Source organism: Rattus norvegicus, chromosome 6 (genome assembly GCF_036323735.1).
Source record: "Rattus norvegicus strain BN/NHsdMcwi chromosome 6, GRCr8, whole genome shotgun sequence".
Lineage (NCBI taxonomy): Eukaryota > Metazoa > Chordata > Mammalia > Rodentia > Muridae > Rattus > Rattus norvegicus.
In genome coordinates this window covers 90,458,845-90,480,432 of record NC_086024.1, presented here as the reverse complement: position 1 = coordinate 90,480,432, position 21,588 = coordinate 90,458,845, and positions in this window count along the sequence as shown.

Here is a 21,588-nt window from a genome sequence, read left to right as displayed (position 1 = left end):
TTACACAGTAAATGCATTAAAAAATTTGAAGCTATAACAGAAGTAAATTATCACTTGTGAAACTTAAATTTAATTTTCAAAAAGTAGCCTTACTGTAAGCCTAATGAAACCTGTGATGCTGTGAACTCAATTGAGAAAGGAACAATATTTGAAGAGTCTATGATTAGATACATCCATTTTTAAAGGCGACATTAAAACCCTGATTCTCTTTACCCTTAGGTAAAGTAAAACTTACCTCATTAGGCACCTTTCAGAACTGGCTTACAAATACAAAGAAAGAACACTATAGAATTTAAATCCTTGCATTCAAAGCACCATCTTAATTTGGCTATGATGTATTCTGTTTTCAATCTATAAAGGAACATAGAATTGCTAAAGATTCCTGAATTTTGTGACTAATAGCCCTCATGTTGAGACCACTCCTCATTTTCAAACAATTATTACATTGTAGTAAGAGGAGTCTAACCAAAAATACATTGGTGAACTATTTTCAAATATGATACAAGCATGAATAATCTACCTATTCATTCATCATGAGCAAGGGAGTGATTATGATATGACAAGCTTTCAGTCTTCTAATTGATTTGTATTTATTCATGTATGTATATACACCAGACATTGTGTCCAGGTGGAGGGCAGAAGACAACTTTCGAAGTCTGTTCTCTGTACCATGTTCCAGGAATTGAACTTAGGTGGACAAGCTTGGTGATAAGTGACTTCGCCCACTGAGCCATCTGACCAACCATAACAAGGTTCTAAGAATTCTGTGTTCATTCTATGTTTAAGAATGCAATAGTGGAAATATATAAAATATATTTTTGTGATAAGATTTTTCTAGTAGAAATTCTACCACTGCTATCACCACAAAATTGTATATTTTTATTCTTTTCTCTTTTTAAATTTATCTTTAATCATTTTTTATACTCCAGACTTTATCCCCCTTCACCCTCAGACTGTTCCACATCTACACTTCCTCCCCCTGTCTTCAAAAGGATGCCCCCACCTCTACCCCTACCCTATCAGACCTCCCCATTCCCTGAGGCCCTAAGTCTCCTAAGGGTTAAGCGCATCCTCTCTGACTGAGTCCAGACCCAGCAATCCTCTGCTGTATATGTGTTGGGGACCTTATATTACTTGGTGTATGTTGCCTGGTTGGTGATCCAGTGTCTGAGAGATCCTGACACTAGTTGAGACTTCTGGTCCTCCTACAGGATCACCCTCCTCCTCAGCTTCTTCCAACTTTTCCCTATTTCAACCAAAGAGCTCACCAACTCCTGTTCATTGGTTGGGTGTAAATATCTGCATCTCACTCTTCCAGCTACCCATTGGGCAGTCATGATAGGCCCCTGTTTGCAAGCACACAATAGCATCAGTAATAGTGTCAGGCCTTAGAGCCTCCCCCTGAGCTGGATCCAACTTTGGGTCTGTCACTGGACTTCCTTTTCCTCAGGCTCTTCTCCATATTTGTTCTTGTTCTTTCAGACAGGAACAATTCTGGGTCAGAGATTTTGAGTATGGAATGACAACCCTATCCCTTCACTTGATGCCTTGTCTTTCTACTGGAAGTGGCAATGTAGTACATTTCATCTAAGGTCCATCCATCCCTTTGAGTCCTAAGAGTTCTTCACCTCTCAGGTCTCTGGTACATCCCACCTCCTACCTTCTGAGGTTTCCTGTTTAGATTTTTTTTCTGCTGGCTCTTGGGGCTTCAATCCTGTTCCCCACCCCCACCCTCCAGCCCCCAACCCTCAATGCCTGAACATTTTCCACTCTTCCACTCCATTTCCACTTTCCCATCCAATCCCTCCTTCCCCTCTTCCTGTGATTGCTTTTTTCTCCCTCCCAAGTGAGATTGAGGCAGCCTTACTTGGGCCCTTTGCCTTGTTAGCCTTCTTGAGTTCTGTGGATTACATTCTGGAAATTCTATACTTTTTGGCTAATATTCAGTTATTAGTGAGTACACACAATACCATGTATATCATTTGGATCTGAGTTACCTCACTTAGGATGACATTTTCTAATTCCATCCATTTGCCTGCAAAACTCATGTTGTCCTCGTTCTTAATAGGTAAGTAGTATTCCATTGTATAAATGAACCACATTTTCTGTATCCATTCTTCTGTTGTGGGACATCTGGGTTGTTTCCAGCTTCTGGATATCACAAACAACCCAATCAAAAAATGGGGTATAGAACTAAACAGAGAATTCACAACAGAGAAATCTCAAATGGCTGAGAAGCATATAAAGAAATGTTCAAAGTCCTTAGTGACAGGGAACTACAAATCAAAACAACCCTGAGATTCCACCTCACACCAGTCAGAATGGCTAAGATAAAAAACTCAGGTAACAGCACATGTTTTTGAGGATGTGGAGAAAGAGGAACACTCCTCCATTGCTGGTGGGATTGCAAACTGGTAAAAACACTCTGGAAATCAGTCCGGAGGTTCCTCAGAAAATTATAAATATATCTATGTGAAGAAGCAGCTATACCATACCATACCACTCTTGGGAATATACACAAAATATGTCCCACCATGCCACAGGGGCAGGTATTTCACTATGTTCACAGCAAAATTGTCTATTTTAAACTGTAGCAAGTAGTACAGAGTAGGGGAAGTTAACAACGCTAGTAGGGGAAGTGTACTGGTATTAGGGTAGATTGTAGGATCACTTGTCTGTCAGATTTGAAACTACTTTAAGAAATAGATAAGGTATATTCTGTTTCAAAAAGGACAGAAAAATAACCATTCATTCTCCTTCTAAAACCTGATGGGTATTACATAAATCTTCCTGTTTCCTCCTTTTCCTCTAATGGGTAGATGTCACAAGCAGAAGTTGAAGCAAAGATTTAAAAATATGTAGAATGTATTACAAGTGAAATCGGGTTGAAATGATGAAGAAAATCTTGGATTAATTTTAATAAAAACATTTCAAATGTGTAATTCTTCATTGTTAAATCAACGTGAGTAAATGTTGTCCCCATCTACATTCTGCAGCACACCATGGATTTTTAAGAAAATTTTATTCCACTTATTTCATTTCTGTGTGTAAGCAAATGTGTAAGCCACAGCACATTCAGAAGACAAATTGCAGACGTCAGTCTTCTCCAATACCGTGCGGTTGCAGGAAGGGCACACAGGTCTTCTGTGTTGGTGGCAGGGGTTATTAACCTGCTGAGCCATCTCACTGGCTCCTGAACTACAGTTTCTTTAAAAATAACAGATAAAATATGCTTAAATATGCTTTTCATCCAAAAATAAATAATTTAGTGAAAAAAACCTTGAAAGTATGATCAATTACAAGTAGTTAAATATTGAGTTTAATATTTATTACCTTGCATTTGCAGTGTTCGGGATTTGAAAATTGTGTATTGGTTTACTGGACATTCTTCACTAACTATACATCACTTACTTCTCCATAGCAGTTGTTTACTGTGTCCCGATTGTAACCTAAGTTCTCATATTTGCCGATTTGTTGTCATATTGCCTCTCTCTAAACGGAATAAAGGAAAAAAACTATGAGAAAATTCATAATTTTAGTTCAATTTGACTTTTCCATATACACAATCTTCCTTTAATTTTTGCCTTTCCTTCAGTCTGTATTCCCAAATATGACATTCAAGGGGCTACAAAGATGGCTGCGCAGTGAAAAACGCATTCTGCTCTCGGAGAGGCCCAGCATTCATTTCCAGGCATCCACACCTTTCAACCCACAACTGCCTGTAGCTTCAGCTCCAAGGGATTTGATGCCGCCTTCTGGCATCCATGGACGCCTGTACATCTGTGGCATATACACCTGTGGCACACACCCAGACCTACAACACACACAGAGACCCACTCTATACACAAGCACGGAGGCCTCCATGATGGACTCAATAAAGAAGAACGGTGATCAAGCACACAAGTCTTGTTTAATGAGTTGCACAAAATCTTTGTGACTGAATCAGATTGCTTTAACAAAACCAAGGAGAACCAGACAGAGTTGACGGAAAACAACATTCAGAAACTAGTGCTTTCAACCACAGTAGAATTAATTGTAGGGGAAACAGGGATTTTACGTTTCTACTTGAATAAGAAGAAACTTTTCTTCCAGTCTCTAGCAAGAAATTGACACATGAACAGTAACAAAGTAATTTCATTTCAAGCTGCAAAGCTAACTCAGGATGAATATAAGTTATATTTAATGACATTATGATGGATATCTTGTTCCTCTAAGGACAAACTAACTTCCAAGTGATTCTAGACCTCAACATAAACCCAGATCTTACATCAACCACCCTTAGAATTACAGAGGCTACTATATTCTTTTTTCTTTTTGCTTTTTTTTTTCGGAGCTGAGGACCGAACCCAGGGCCTTGGGCTTGCTAGGCAAGCGCTCTACCACTGAGCTAAATCCCCAACCCCTACTATATTCTTGATAACGAATTAAAAATGGAAGAGCAGGAAATCAGGATGTCCGAAAATATATGATGCATTTTCAATGTGGGAATGTAGAGAGTGCATCTCCATGATACTTACCAATACTTTGGAAAGTGCACCTTAATGAAGAATCCCCGTTCTGTGATCAGTACATCTGCAAGATTGACACAAGGCGCAATGGTTGACTTAATGAGCCATAAGTCAAGTTTATTTACTAAAAATACTTATTTAGTATCAATGTCTGCCTTTGATAAGCAAAAACTCAACACAGAAAATTGTATTGTGATTATTACTTCAACTTTGGAGGGTAGGTAGCTGAAAAATCTGACATTCCTAGGGTTCATAAAGAGATTCAACAAGAGAATTTCAATTATCACTATGAACTTGGAATCTATTAAAAACCAGAAGATTATTCCATTTGCCTGACTAGTTTCTCATAACGCTACTGGATTCTAATCAATAAGCAAAGGTTCTATATGTTTAAGGTGCATGACACAAGGTTTTCACATACATCTATGGATGCCATCATTAAATTAATTATGGTACCATCTTTATGTAGTAGAATTTAACATACACTTTCTTGATAATTTTAAAACTACAATTGGTGTTAGGAATACATAATTAGTTCTCCAAACCTTGAAAACCCTTTACAGCAAAAACTTTCTGGTGACATCTTCATTTCTACAAGTGTTTTATAAACGCTTTTCCTGTTCCGTGAGGTTTTAAAAATGGCAATCCCATTAAATTTGAGAAAAAGAAAGTACGACATGAAATGAAGTATGCGTGTGGCTTCTCCCATTGTTTGGAAGAATCTACTTTGCATTTTAAGAAGCAAAATCTTTGGCAGTATCTTCTGAAATAGCCATTATTTAACAGTGGATGTCAGAGAGGTTTATTATAAATTGAAAAAAAGCCTATATAATACTAATAGCTAACCATGTAATTCTTTGGGCACAAATTCTTCCTTTCTAATCATTACTGTGAAACCCTGAAAGCAAATGCACCACCATCACTAGCAATTACAAGTGCCAAGTTATTAAGTGCATTAAGGATTTTAGACTACTGGAGTCCTACTTAGTGCATGAAGGGAGCAATTTACTAAATGGACTCAAGTGGCCTGTAAGATCTAATGCACCCCGCAAAGGTGTGCACTCAATCATTTTGTTACCATTTGGATCATCTGTATATTCATGAAGAAGAAAATAATGAAAGCAAAATAAATTGTCATCAAGAAAAGAGAATGTGTCATAGCATAAGCAATCTAGGAATTATAATGTTTCCGGCAGTCAGAAGTTTTTAAATCCTTTTTTTAATTAGAATATTTATTAAATATAATGGCAAAATTGTAGTTGGCAAATTTAATCTTCTTTGAGTACTTAAGATTTGAAGTAAGAAGTATTCTGAAATCTCCCTGCAAATAAACATCATAATGTTAAAAGGGTTTCAATGTAAAAATAGTAGAAAACAAAACAAACAAAAAAAAACAGTATTATCCCACTAACAAGGAAGAAATATATTGTGCATTATAGACTGAATTTTAATTTTGTAAGGGTATGCAGAGCACAAGGAACAGAAACAGTATATATAATAAATGAAGAGTTTTGATTATTGAGTTTTTAAGTTAATACTTCAAAATACTCTAAAGATGATAACACATATAATCTCCCCCATTTTTTATGAAAACAAATTTACTCTGAAAATTATTGATTCTGAATATTAGGGAAGTGGTAATTTGATAATTTGATAGGAAAATGGTATGCTAGCTGCCTCACCTGATCCTATGTCCTAATTTTGTTGTTGTTGCACTGAGTTTAACCAGGGCATCTACATGGAGAGAAGGGTGGAATCGAGTGGGCCTGTCAGTTCACATAAATCTGAAGACAATAATTTCTCCTCCTCCAGGATTCATCAAAACCTCAACAGCAAATAGCTCACCAGAAAGAAACATGGCCCCTTAATCCATTCCCCTATCTATGACTGACTGGCCACAAACTGAGTCTTATATAAACTAAGTATAAATCGTCAAAGCTAATGAATTTATGACTGTAATGGCTGAGTCCTGTCCATAGCATGGTAATTCACAGTCTTTCTTCATATCATCTATTCTTATATTCTCTTCACTCCACTCTGAATATTCCCCAAGCCTTAAAGGAAGTGACAGAAACATTCTGGTTAGGGCTCAGAACTCAGCTGATATTTATCCTGTGCATCTTGTGTAACTTTTAGTCTCTGTGTTCATCATACTTCACTGTAAACTAAGGTTCCTCTAATCAAAGCTAAGAGTAGCATTTGATAATGGGCATAAACAAAATATATAGAAGGTAGTTTAATACCATACCCATATCACAAAACCACAGTATCAAGTTCCCTTCCTAGGTTTAAGATAACACCAACCATAAGGTTTTACTAGAGTTACGTGTAATGCCTCAAAGAGAGTGGGCCTCAGATCCAATATAATAATCTTGCAATTACATCTCTAGGTATATATATATATATTTTTTTTCTCTATCAACAGCTTTCATAGCACCTTCTATCCCGGAGTGATGGCCAGCAAGCGAGAAGCTTCCATATCAGTTCAAACCACACTTTATTATAGTCAGAAGTTTCATGAATACTTATCCATCACTAATTCTTGTACTTCAAGGTAGCAGTGTTTCTAACTCTTCATTTCACACAAGACCAGACCTTTAGTTCATTGTTTCTCTAGCCATTTCTGCCCAGTCACAGGTGCTAGACTTTTAATACCCAACTAAAGATTATTGGGTACCACATTGGTTACTATAATGGCCACATCTGAACTGCAACATGATCTTGGGGCACAGAAGTGACTATCTGAAGACACAGCGCATAAGACCAACCCTAACATCTGAAGGCCTGTCCAAACCTCAGAGTTTGCTGAAAAAACAAAATCCTTCATATGGTTGATACTGGGAGAGTCAGTTTCTTTATCCCTTTTGACAGAATGCAATAAATCTTCACACATGGGTTTCTTGCCATACTGTAATATGTATTTGGCAAGAGTGTCACAGGCTGAGAATGAAGAAAGCCATACTTCCTGTACTTTCAGGTATCAAATCCACACAATTACCACAGGACTTCGGTAAGAACCTATCTCCATCCCTTAGAAAGAATTAAATGTCACCTCCTATCTCCTAAGGGAGTATTAATAAGTTTATAGGTAGATGTTTCAGAATTTCTTTCTTTATTTCTTCATTGACTTATCATCAAATAAAGTGTTGTTCAACTTCCAAGTATATGTGTGCTTTTTGTTATTTTTGTTGTTATTGAAGACCAGCCATAGTCCGCGGTGATCTAATAGGATGTACAGGATTATTTCATTCTTCTTGTATCTGTTGAGGCCTGTTTTGTGACCAATTATGGTCAATTTTGGAGAAGTTACCATGAGGTGCTGAGAAGAAGATATATTCTTTTGTTTTAGGATGAAATGTTCTATAAATATCTGTGAAATCTGTTTCGTTCAAAACTTCTGTTAGTTTCTCTGTGTCTCTGTTTAATTTCTGTTTCCATGATCTGACCATTGAAGAGAGTGGGGTGTTGAAATCTCCTACTATTATTGTGTGTGGTACAATGTGTGCTTTGAGCTTTAGTAAGGTTTCTTTTATGAATGCAGGTGCCCTTGCATTTGGAGAATAGATATGCAGAATTGAGGGTTCATCTTGTTGGTTTTTTTCCTTTGAAGAATATCTTTTTTGATAAGTTTGGTTGAAAGTCCATTTTATTCTATATTAGAATGGTTACTCCAGCTTGTTTCTTGGGAACATTTGCTTCTAAAATTGTTTTCCAACCTTTTACTCTGAGGTACTCTCTGTCTTTGTAACTGAGGTGTGTTTCCTGTAAGCAGCAAAATGCTGGGTCCTACTTATGTATCCAGGTTGTTATTCTATGTCTTTTTATTAGGGAATTGAATCAATTGACATTAGGATATATCAAGGAATAGTGATTGGTCCTTCCTGTTATTTTCCTTGTAAGAGGTGGAATTATGTTAGTGTGGCTTGCTTCTTTTGGTTTTATTGCTAGATGATTACTTTCTTGCTTTTTCTAGGGTTTAGTTTTCCCCTTCTGTTGGAGTTTTTCATCTATTATCCTTTGTAGGGCTGGATTTGTAGAAAGATATTGTGTAAATTTGGTTTTGTCATGGAATATCTTGGTTTCTCCATCTATGTTAATTGAGAGTTTTGCTGGATACAGTAACCTGGGCTGGCATTTGTGTTCTCTTGGGGTCTGTATGACATCTGTCCAGGATCTTCTGGTTTTCATAGTCTCTGGTGAGAAGTCTGGTGTGATTCTGATAGGTCTGCCTTTATGTGTTACTTGACCTTTTCTCTTTGTTTTGTATGTTTGGTGTTTTGACTATTATGTGACAGGAGGAATTTCTTTTCTTGTCCAATATATTTAAAGTTCTGTAGGCTTTTTGTATGTTTATGGGCAACTCTTTCTTTAGGTTAGGAAAATTTTCTTCTATAATTTTGTTGAAGATATTTACTGTTCCTTTAATTTGGGAATCTTTGCTCTCTTCTATAACTATTATCCTTAGGTTTGATCTCCTCATTGTGTCCTGGAATTCCTGGATGTTTTGAGTTAGAAGCTGTTTGCATTTTATATTTTCCTTGATGGTTGTGTCAATGTTTTCTCTGGTATCTTCTGCCCCTGAGATTCTCTTTTATCTCTTGTATTCTCTTGGTGATGCTTGCATCTATGACTCCTGATCTCTTTCCTAGGTTTTCTATCTCCAGGGTTGTCTCCCTTTGTGATTTCTTTATTGTTTCCATTTCCATTTTTAAACCCTGGATGGTTTTGTTCAATTCCTTCACCTGTTTGATTGTGTTTTCCTGTAATTCTTTAAAAGACTTTTGTGTTTCCTCTTTAAGATCTTCTACTTGCTTATCTGTGTTTTCTTATATTTCTTTAAGGGTGGTATTTATGTCCTTCGTAAAGTCCTCTATTATCATCATGAGATGTGACTTTAAATTCAAATCTTGTTTTTCTGTTGTGTTGGGACATCCAGTATTTGCTTTGGTGGCAGAACTGGACTCTGATGATGCCATGTATTCTTGGTTTCTGTTGCTTAGGTTCTTGCCCTTGCCTCTTGCCATCAGGTTGTCTCTGGTGTTAGCTGGTCTTGCTGACTCCTGTTAGCCTGTGTGTCAGCACTCCTGAAGACCCACTTTCTCCCAGCTGTATCTGTGTACAAAGGGTGTTGTCACAGGATCCGCTCCAGACACAAGTGGAAACTGGAAAGATCCTGTCCCAGTCTGCTCCTAAGTTCCTGTGTCCAGAGGGTTCCTGTCAGGTTCCTCTTGTGATAGAAATATGAGCCCTCTTACCTCTGTGCTTAGGGCTCAGGTGTGTCAGAGCTCCTGCAGACTGGCTTTCAACTCAGGACACAGAAAGAGACTGGAAGGATCCTCTCCCTCTAGGTTCCTCTGCTCCTAGGTTCCTATGTCCAGAGGGCTATATATGGGTTCCTCTTGGGCAAGAAATGTGAGCAGAAGTGGTGGTCTCCCTTGACCTCTCAGAATTGTCCACACTTCTGAGAGTTCAGCTCTCTCCCCCATGGGATCTGGGTAAGTCCTCCAGAAATTTTAAGGTTCACATTTACTCAGCAAGGTTAAAAGCCAGCAAGCCTCAGCGATTCTCATACTTCTGTTCAACTTGTAGCTGAGGTTGCAGGCATGCAATTTTCCCCAGCTTATTAGATGGAATTTGGGGTTTGGAATTTTGTCTGGAAAACTGTACACACACACACACACACACACACACACACACACACACACACACACACACATTATTACTACTATAGCACTAGTATTATCATTCTAGAAGTATATTAATGAGTCTAAAAGAGAACTAAGAAATTAATCTTATTAACAGTTCTTTTCTAATTTTATTTTTTGGATAGTTTATTTATTTACATTTCAAATGTTTTCCCCTTTCCTTCTCCACCCTCTACCCTCCCCCGCTTATGATCACTTTGCATTTGTTTTGAGACATTTCAAATCTAGAGGAAAGGTATCACTTATATTTCCTGGTAAAGTTTCATGCAGAAGTGTCTTAGTTTGGGTTTTACTGCCATGAAGAGCTAATATGACTGTGTTAACTCTTATAAAGGCAAACATTTAACTGGGGTTGGCTTAGAGTGTCAGTTTAGTCCATTTTGGTGGGAAGAATGGCAGCATGCAAGCAGACATGATGTTGGAGGAGCCTAGGGTCTGGATCTTGATTTGAATGCAGGAGAAGGAGACTGATAACTTACTGTGTGTAGCTTGAGCATAGGAGACCTCAAAGCCTTCCCCTACAGTGATATACTTCCTCTAACAAGGCTACGCTTACTTCAACAAGGCCACACCTCCTAGTAGTGCCACTTCCAATGGCCAAGCATTCCTGTGCATTAGGAGTGTATTAACATGTAGAAAAAGGAGCTTTTTAAAAATACTTTTGTGGTAATCTTTTTCCAAATGTCTTGCTATGTGGCCTCAACTCATAGTCATTCTTCTGCCTCGCTCTTAATATTTCTGACACACATGTGTGGCACCAGTGCCTGCTACAACTTTTGGTAGAAAACCACCAAAGGGACAGACAGTTGACAATGTTGGAACAATTAAGTGAATAGGAACATTTTGCACACTGACAAAAATACCTTGCCCTATGGGTATAAGCCCTATAGACAGAACCCTTGAATGTTTCCTGTTTAGAAAACAGCAAAGATATTTTTGTGAAAAACTTGGATATACACAAAAAGTAGAAAACCAAAAAAGTGCAGTAGGAGAAGTGTATTGGAATTCAGAGAGATTGGAAGATCACATGCCATTGGCAGGTTTGAACAACCTGCTAGGAAATTGGCAACTGCAAGAACGTTTAAGATCAAATGGTTGTTATACCTTCATAATGTTTGCAATTATTAGAATACATTTTTGAGAGTTGGAAGAATATTTAGTGAATAGGAATAAGATTTTGAATTCTAGACATTCAGTAAGGCAGATGGTAATGTCTGTGAATAATTTTCCAAACTATATTAAATAGTTTCTTATAAACTCAGGATGACTCTTTAAGGGCAACATGCTACACTCTACAGTTATATTTCAGTTAGTGTCCAGGTAAAAGTATAAGCAGACTCCATTAGCAAAAAGGATGTTCAGCAGAAAAGAGAGCAGAAGTAAAACCATACACTCCTTACTCGATTTTTCTTCTTTTCTCATCTTCCTACACCATGACAACTCACAGAAACTAGAATTACTCTCCCCCAAGGTGAGTGTTAGACTCTAGAAATCCTTCCTGTAAAAGTGATATAGAAATCTAGAAACTTCCTCTAAGTCCCCTTCTTTTCAATAAGAGCTGGGCACAAAAGATCTCTCATTGAACTCTCTTTCAGAATTTTGTATGTAGAAGGAAGAAACAACGGGAAAGCATCATGTCTGGACTCCCTTCACAGCCAAGAATTAGATGACACCCGTTGACATTCTGTGACTGCAATGCATTCTTTACCACGCTTAAACCTAAAATCAGAAAACATTCATGGGATATTTTTTGCACTTTTGAAAGCTTTGTGCAGTATGTGAAAACTTTGAATAGATAAATAGAGAATGCTTTCCTCTTGTTAATAGGTTCTTTGTGGGTTTCATCTCAACTCTAGCCAGGATCCCTGTGAGTGTTAATGAAACCTCTCCTTTCCTACATTACTAAAATTGATGTGACTTTTCAATATTTAATTGTTCATCTCCTGAAAATATTTATATGTGACTCTTTGTCCTTTGGACATTCAGAATAAGATAATTTGTATATATTTCAATGCTTTAGTTACTGTTTGTTTACAATAATTTAATGTGTTTATCTGCAAGCAAAAGACCAGTAAAATAGGAAGAGTAGAAGTTTCTTAACCCAATAGTCAGGTGAAAAATTCAGTTTTCAAAGTTTTCTTTGATGTTCAAATATTATATTTGAACCAGTGGGCACATGTCAGCATTTCCTGAGCTGTTCACAGAAGCCCTGTGCTCCCGATTGCTTCTCTTAATTTATTAAAATTGACAAGATAGTCAGAAAAGTTAAATAAAGATAAACAGAAACTGTCAAAACATTTTCTAAAACAAGATACAATCAGAATTTAATTTTAATACACACTTGATCCTGGCTTAGGAATGAACTTAACCCTTGTCCTACATGGGCATCTCTGTATTTGGAAGAGAACACTGACCATGTGTGTATAACACTGACAATAATCACTTTCCAAATTCCTAGAAGCATCTACACATAGACTGTGTGACAATCCAAGAACTAAAGAAACTGGATTTCTTAAAAGTTCTCAAATTATAGCCTTCTCTGTCTAGCCCTTGCAGAGTTCCAGAGGCTTGACCTGACTGGTGTGGTTAAGTGAAATGAAGACAAGAAAAAATCATGGACACATAAACACAGAGAAGTTGAGATTGGCAAGAATAGTCTTTCTGCCGGATGCTTAGCACTCCAGAGCTTCAGCATATTTATTATATATAGCTCCACGAGGAGGTAATGTCACCGTGTACAGATAGACAATGAGGTGGAATTTATAGTGTGAAGCTGGCTCAAGAAGATAGGTTTAGCTCATTTCAGTAAAAGCAGTCTCTATAGCGGAACAGTCTTCAAGCTCTAACTAGATAGAGGGAGAAAGCTATGGTGGGCGATTTGTGCATGCACTGTCAACAACCTGCACACAGACCACAGAAAGGCTCTGCCATACTCTGAACCTTACCCCAAGGGGAAACGTCTGCCATTTTTTATAGCTCTAACACTATGATCCTTGCCAATACCAGCTCATGTCAAAAACACATATTTTCTCAAGACTTCACACACTCATAGATTCCTCCACTCCTCGTATTTATGGTTAAATATCAGAGGGTGGCAGACAGGATTGAAGCTGCAAGGTTCCCAAACAGTCATGGTATGTAGTCAAATCCTAGAGAACCGTTCAGTTGGTTTCCCCCTTCTTGCATTCACTTAGGCTTAATAGTCAGTCTTAAACATTGCCATTGATAGCAATAAAGCCTTTAATTAGTCAGTATACAGAATAAATGACTTTTTTCTTTATGTGAACTATCAGTGCATCAGCAAAAGAGAGCCTTTCAGCTACTTATTGAATCATAACGTGGACCTCATGAATGATTTAAAAATATGGAGTTTAAGGTGAAAAGATATGGATTTCAATTTAAAAACATTTGCTAACAAAGACAAATACGTGAAATTTTCTTAAGGGATATTATCTTCAGTTTAGTCAACTAAAAAAATAGATGTAATGGTATCAGTTTCTGTGAAATTATCGTGATGAATCAGATCTTTAAAAATGTACTGTGTTCAGTATGGAAACTAGCAAAGTTACCAGTCCACATAGTTCCTAGTGGTGAAAGAGTTAACTTCAAACACTATCAGCAGTGGTTCTCTATAGGCAATCACCAACCCTTTGGGCTCTTTCACAGGGTGCCCTAAGACCATCAGAAAACAGATATTTACATTACTACTCATAACAGAAGCAAAATTACAGTTATTACATAGCAACAAAAATAATTTTATGGTTGCAGGTCACCACACCATGAGGAACTGCATCAAAGAGTCACAGCATTAGGAAGGTTGAGAACCACTGCTACCAGAATGAAAGAGAAAATAATTTGTGACTTTCAGGAGAAAAAAATTTTACAGTAATTTTAATAATGGGGAAAATACAACAGAACCTGAAAAAAAATCCCAGATCTTAAAATGACCATGAAAATTCATGAATGATAGAAAAGAAAAAAAAGGTTTGCATATTGTCTATTGATATGCAAATAAAATATCAATAATGGATCTAAAAAGCAGCATGTTAGATTTTACTGTATGGAAATTTTAGAATAATCAATGCGAGAAATAAATTGGAGAGTTGAAGCTGCATAAAATTTTATTTATGAAACAAGGCATCCTGAACCATGTGGAAATCAGTAGCAAGGAAAACTAGGATTTTGGCAAACTGAAAGCAAACCAAACCAAGCCTGGAAATGTAGGTGGTAAATAAGGAAGATGTCTTAGAGCACAGACAGAAAGGAGTGCTGACTCCGGCAATAATGTCTGAACAACAGTAACCAGGACTGGCATGAGTCAACTACCTGGCATAGAATTAATTACAAATAAACACAGAGTCAGGGCACGGTATCTAGCTATGTAGTAGCAACGTCAAATTTCTCTGAGGATTGCTTCCTTTTTCATAATCACCAACTTGTTAATACGAGGAACAGAAACCACATCACTTTGATTATTGCCTCAAAACCATGGAATCCAAATCTTGCTTTTGGCTTTAGGTGGATATGTGCCTTTCTAAACTGCCTCTAGCAGTGTATTTGCCTGGATATTTCCTGATGAAGAACAAAGGAACCATCATGTTCTTTCTTAGGAGTTAATCTAAGCAGATTTTGCCAATCACCTGGGCAGAAAAACAACCCTCAGTTTTATACCCTTTAAAAAACAGTATAGAATCTACCTGACCACGTATGCTTGTAAACAAATACAAGAGCTTCACAAATTGAGGATTGGTGTCTCAGTTAGGGTTTCATTACTGTGAAGAAACACCATGACCAAAGCAATTCATATAATGAGTTTCATATAAAACTGTAAACAGCTTCAGAGGTTCAGTCCATTATCATCATGGCAGAAAGCATGCCTTCGTGCAACAGATACTGTGCTGTTGGAGCTAAGAGTTCTACATCTTGATCCAAAGGAATCCAGGGGGGAGATTCTCTTCTACACTGGATGGCGGCTGAGCGTAGAAGCCTCAAAGCTCACCGCCACAGTTACTACTTTCTCCAACAAGGACATAGCTACACTTCCAACCACTCCAACAAGGGTACACTTCCTAACCACTTCCTTGGCCAAGCATGTTTAAACCAGCACAAATGGAAACCCAAAAACTACACAATACTGTAAAGTGTGGCAGGAGAGCACAGTTCTAATGTCAGTCTGCTTTTCCCAAACCATGGGAGACCTGAACAGATTCATTTGGCTGAAGCATGTTCGGGGAGGGACTACTCCTGCACATGTTGATTTTAAGACACACATGCCTGAACATGCTCACTGTGAGTCGTAATTCAAGATAAAATGTGACAAAAAGAGCACCTCTATATAGGTAGGAGTGATTTCACTGTGCTGGTGACATTGCGTTCCTAGGTTCATTCAGCTTGCATTGCAGGCACTCAAAAGAATAGGAAATTTGTTGGTCACTTCTGGCTTACGTCTCAGTCACCAAGAACAGTGGTGGCTGTGAGAAAGTAAAGTGGGAGGCTAGGGCTGGAGAGATGGCTCAGTGGTTAGAATCCCCTACTGCTCTTACACAGGACTCAGGTTTGGTTTCCACTACCCAGTTCCTGGCTTCCTGTAACTCCAGTTCCAGAGTACCTGATTGTTGTCAATTTTATTGTGGTCAAACTTTCATCTTTGTGTGTTGTAGATTCCTCTCTCTTAGGTTTAGGTTCATGTATGAAATAACCTTTCTGTTGACGGTGTCTCAGCTGCATACAATTCTAAACCTAGTTGTGTATTCTGCCTTGTTATTTTGGGGAACATACTCCTCATGTAGACATTTGTTTCCTGCTATATCAATCAACCTAACTCAAGTGCCTGTTTCCAGAGGGTAAGAAATCTGTGTCTTAGTTAGGGCTTCTACTGCTATAAAGAGACACTATGGCCTTGGCCCCTCCTATAAAGAAAAGCATCTATTTAAGACTTGTTCACAGTTTCAGGGTTTTAGTCCACTATTATCATGACAGCCAATAAGAAGGTACACGGGCAGACATGGTGCTGTTAAAGAATTTGAAAGTTCTATATCTTGCTCCAAAGCAGCAGGAGACTGAGTCTTCAAAGCTCGCCCCCCAAAGTGATAAACTTCTCTCAACAAGATCACACCTACTTCAACAAGACCACACCTCCTGAAAGCATTACTTCCTATGAGGCAAGCATCCAAACATATGAGTCAGTGAGGGCCATTCCTATTCAATTCACCACAGTATGCTCATACAATGATATTTTGGGTGTCCCTTATGTATCTTTTATATCAAATTAAAAAAGTAAGACTAGACATCAAGTGACGGCACTCTTCTGTAAGGAGACCTTTATTTTACATTAAAATACTAACACTGTGTCTGGAAGGAACCCTTGTAGGTATGAGCTTGATACACCGTGACCAGGATGAATAAATCTGAATTTTCATTTATAAACAATTTCTCCAGAACATTACAAGACTGAAATCCATACTATATCTGAGAGGTAATTATACTTTTACTCTGGACAAAGTAAACAAATAAATGAAAAGATAAAGAATGAAAATTGGTCCCAATAAACTAAGGCCTCCTGAGATGAGACAGAGCACCTGATTAGTGAAACTTAGAGAACTTGTTCCCTGCTGACCAATGTAACTCTGGAATTGGGTCACTTTTGTGCTCTAATTACACCTCGACTCTACTCAACTCTAGGATACATCCTTTTTTTTCTTTTTTTTGAGTCTGTAAGCATTTATACAAAATTAGTGATGTACAAGCATATACTTCTGGAATGTATACTGCAAACCTACAAAAGCAGACATGAAAAGTAATTTCACCCATTTCTGTGTATTAGAAACTTCTCTGCAATAAAGAATCTCAACTTCTGTTAAATATAAATATAAAATTTGCTATGAGTAAAAACAATGAAAGTATTTACTGAAAAATGTGATATTTATAATAGTGAAAAAAATCCTTTGAAAAGCCATCAAGAAGCCAGGCTTGGTGACTCTCACCTCTGTAGGCTTAGGGGTTTTTTGTTTGTTTGTTTGTTTGTTTGTTTTGTCTTATTTTCTTAAGTTTACTTTATTTAGGATCTTTAAGCTTCAGCCTTCCATGTATCCCACCAACCAAAGGTAGGGAAGAAAGATGGTTAAAAAGACAAGGAGGTTGTGGATCTGTTTAGAAGTAGTTCTCTGGGGGGTGATTCCAATCTTGTTTGTTAGGATAGCAGCAGGCCAATCCAATAACAAACACCAACCAGGAATCAGTGGAAACCACAAGGCTCCGTCTAATTAGCACAAGGCTGTGGAAGAGACTAGAAGCAGCTGGAATCCCGTGAGAAGTCCTTGGCATGTGCTGGAATCCCGTGAGAAGTCCTTGGCATGTGCTGGAATCCCGTGAGAAGTCCTTGGCATGTGCTGGAATCCCGTGAGAAGTCCTTGGCATGTTTCTCTCTGTAAAGTCACAAGTGAAGCTCCGTGTAGACCAGGAGAGTGCTGCATGGCGAGCCGGGGCCAGCGAAGATCGGCAAAGATCAGTAAAGCCTTGGAAGGCATAGCAATGCAAGAGCCTCCTTTCACTGTCTGTGGGGTTCTAATTACGCTCTTTTCAAACATCATGTCCTCTCACATGTTCCTTTCAACAAAACATCCTCTCAGAAGACAGCTTCCAGAAAAACAACACCTGACACAATTGAGTGTCCAAAGAAGCCAGACATTTCCCCATTCACACCTCTAATTCCCTAACTTTGGAGGCAGAGGCGGGAGGATTAGGTTTTTAAGTCCAGACCATTCTACAGTCATAGCTCTTTCTAAAAAAGTTTCAAATTAAAGCTTTAATGTCCTGACTGTCCGGTACAACAAGAAGCATCTTTTGATGCATGACTATGTACATGAATACCATGATTCTCTCATGAAAACCGCCCTAATTGTGTATGTCCTATAGTTTTCATCATTCTTTTGACAAGCATATCCAAAAATGGAAGCTGTGGATAGAAACATTATGCTTTATGTAAATGTTATGAATCTGTAATTTTATATTCATTTTTATAATCTCTGCAAATTTATAAAGATGAGGCAGGTTGAATATAAGGCATTTGTTTCCACAATAATCGATCTCTTAACATAAATAGGAATGTGACATTTTGTACTAAAAAATTGAAAGCGAGCAAAGACTAACTTAAATCATCATATTATAGAAGCATGATGTAGTATAAAACTATAACATTTCCATAACTATAACTTAGAATTAGTAGTATGTCTACATGTGATAAAGTTAAAAATTAGTTACCCATTTAATACTATTTCTTTGATGTAACACCTAGTAGCAACTGTTTATAATTGTTTGGCTATACAGACACATCATTCAGTTCATATACATGTATGCATATTTTTCTTAAATTTTACTCTAGACAAGATCTTGCAGTGCTGTCTGGGCTGGTCTCAAACTTAGAATTCTTGTGCCGCAGCTTCTAGAGTATTAAGACTACAGTACCATTTCTCAGTTTACTTCATTTAAAATGCTTTAAGTGAACTAATTTTAAACTTACAGAGAACAGCAACAGTAAAGCATCTTGCTTATAGTCTTCATTTTACATATTAACAGTAGGTACATATTTATAATATTAACATCTTTCAAAAGCATAATAAATCATCAAGGAGCTTCTCAAACTAAAGAAACACACTCCCAACTTTACATAGGACAAGGCATTTCATATAGTATTTATTTCTGAGGAGAAATAAGTATTTCTAAGGAAATCTTACATATTTCTTAAAGAATTTTCTTATAATTGTGACTTACCCCACATAAGTATTCCTCCTGCTGATTCCCAACTCCCAGTTAGAGTCGTATCTTTAGCCACTATTTGTTTGAATTCTTAACTTGCCTGTGTTCCTACAGATAGCTAGCTTGCTTATCCCTACTTTAATCTTGAAGTACCTTGCATGTCTTTGAATTTTCCTTTTTGGAGCTTTATGGTTTAAATATGGTTAGAAAACATGTACATATGCTGATAAATTTATGAACAGTAAAAACAGTTTAAACATAATAAAAATTGAATGGTTCAGTGATGAGATGGTTTTGTCATAAATATTTTGAGCAAGTAACACTGAATATAATTCCATATAGGTATCACTTTAAGGTCACAGTAATGGCATTTAAAATTGATTTTGGTGATAGTGAAATGGCCCAGAATTTTAAATGGCACATTGTTCTTGAGGCTCCAAATCTGGTTTCCAGTGCTCACATTGAGCAGTTCACAAACTGCCTGAAATCCCAGGTTCCAGAAATCCACTGCATGCTTCTGGCCTTTTAGGGAACCTGCACTAAGGTTCATATAGCCACACATAGACACATACAGCTCAAAATAAAACTGTAAAAATTGACGTTAACAACTAAATTTCATAGCTTCCTTTTAGCAATATTCTATGTGCCAAATATTTCATTTAAAATCAGTAACTACTCCTATGATCACAGTTTGCATGTTCTTGTCTTAGGTCAAAATGTTTGTGGCTTTTGTCTTAGATAATAATCTCTTAAATACCATTTTTTTTCCTTTTTTTTTTTTTATTAACTTGAGTATTTCTTATATACATTTCGAGTGTTATTCCCTTTCCCGGTTTCCGGGCAAACATCCCCCTCCCCCCTCCCCTTCCTTATGGGTGTTCCCCTCCCAACCCTCCCCCCATTGCCGCCCTCCCCCCATAGACTAGTTCACTGTGGGTTCAGTCTTAGCAGGACCCAGGGCTTCCCCTTCCACTGGTGCTCTTACTAGGATATTCATTGCTACCATTTTACACATGAGAAAAGTGTAATTGTTTAGAATTACCCTACCATTGATTGGCAGGTGCCATGCAGGAAGAACTACAGTGGGTAAGTGAGCTCCCTGGCGACAGCCCACCGTCAGCTGCAGTGGGTGAGATCTGGAAGGCATGGCCCTAAAGACTTCCAGGATTGCTTCTTGCTACTGATGTGCTTTTTTCCTGTTTGTCATTGACATTCTTCTCATTTACTTGGTTTGGTGTGAGTGAACACCTGGAGATTCCCACCACCCATCACGCAGTGTAATTACTTCCTGGGTGATCATCCACTTTGTTGGGCAAGTTTATTGCAGATTAAAATGAAAAGGAAGGTTCTTGAGATAAATCCATCCAGATGAATTAATGATTTTATGGAATATCTGACTTGAGTAGTTTGAAGAAGTTATCTTGATTTAAATAATTTTGAGAATGTAGGATAATTGACAGAAAATATAAAGGTAGGAAGTTAGGACAGTTGATAAAATGTTTTAAGTCAGAATCAAGAATAAAGCATGGTCCTTCCTCATAGAATTGTAGAAGCTGCTTGGATAGAGAAAGAAGTATAGAGAGCATTCATGTATTACAGGCATGTAATTACAGAGGAGGGAAGAGTAGGCTTGGGACAACAAATTATCAAAGAAAGCATACACTCTAGGTTGGGCCTGAGTTCCTTCATCTAGGATCCAGGGATGAGGTAATAGGTTTTTGTTGTGTTCCAGGAAATACTAAGCTTATAATAAAGAGCAAATAATTCTATGATGAATATAAGAACAGAAAACAGATGTTTCACCATCTTAGCAGAAAGGAATTCAAGATTAAACTTAAGATAGACAACCTGTTCCTTAGTAACTACAGGTTTGTGTCAACCAAGCATAGGGAGAAAATTGCTTCTACAAACTGGGCCTGCTTAAACTTTGTTAACCAATAACTAAAAACATTACTGCTTTGATTGATGTCACAGTGAACTTATGGAAAGAATGGTAGATTAGAATATCTTAGTTAGATATAAGTTCCATATAAGAAATACATAATTACTACCCTATTGTAAGTTCCTTTTGTATAACGATTTTAATCTGTTTTTGAAGAATATGTTTTTGTAGTGATTATGCCTGGAAAATGTGTGACTTGTGGCTAGGAGGTAATTTTCTTCCTAATAAAAGAACCTTTGTCTTAAGGGGTATAAAAGATGGTTAAGAGAAGAAATAGGACACCATGGGAGAGAGACCCGACTGCCTGGTCAGGTGGGCACTCCTGAGGCTGCAGAGCGGAAGAGACCACCAACACTGCCCACCCCTGCCCACATCCCTGGCCCAAGAGGAAACTGGATAAGGCCTCTGGGTCCCCGTGGGGGAGGGCCCAGGAGCGGCAGGACCGCTGCGTCTGAGACACGGCCGGAACCTGAAGGAAACAGACCGGATAAACAGTTCTCTGCACCCAAATCCCGTGGGAGGGAGAGCTAAACCCTCAGAGAGGCAGACACGCCTGGGAAACCAGAAGAGACTGCACTCTGCATACACATCTCAGACGCCAGAGGAAAACACCAAATGCCATCTGGAACCCTGGTGCACTGAAGCTCCCAGAAACGTCAGCACAGATCTTACTGGTTGC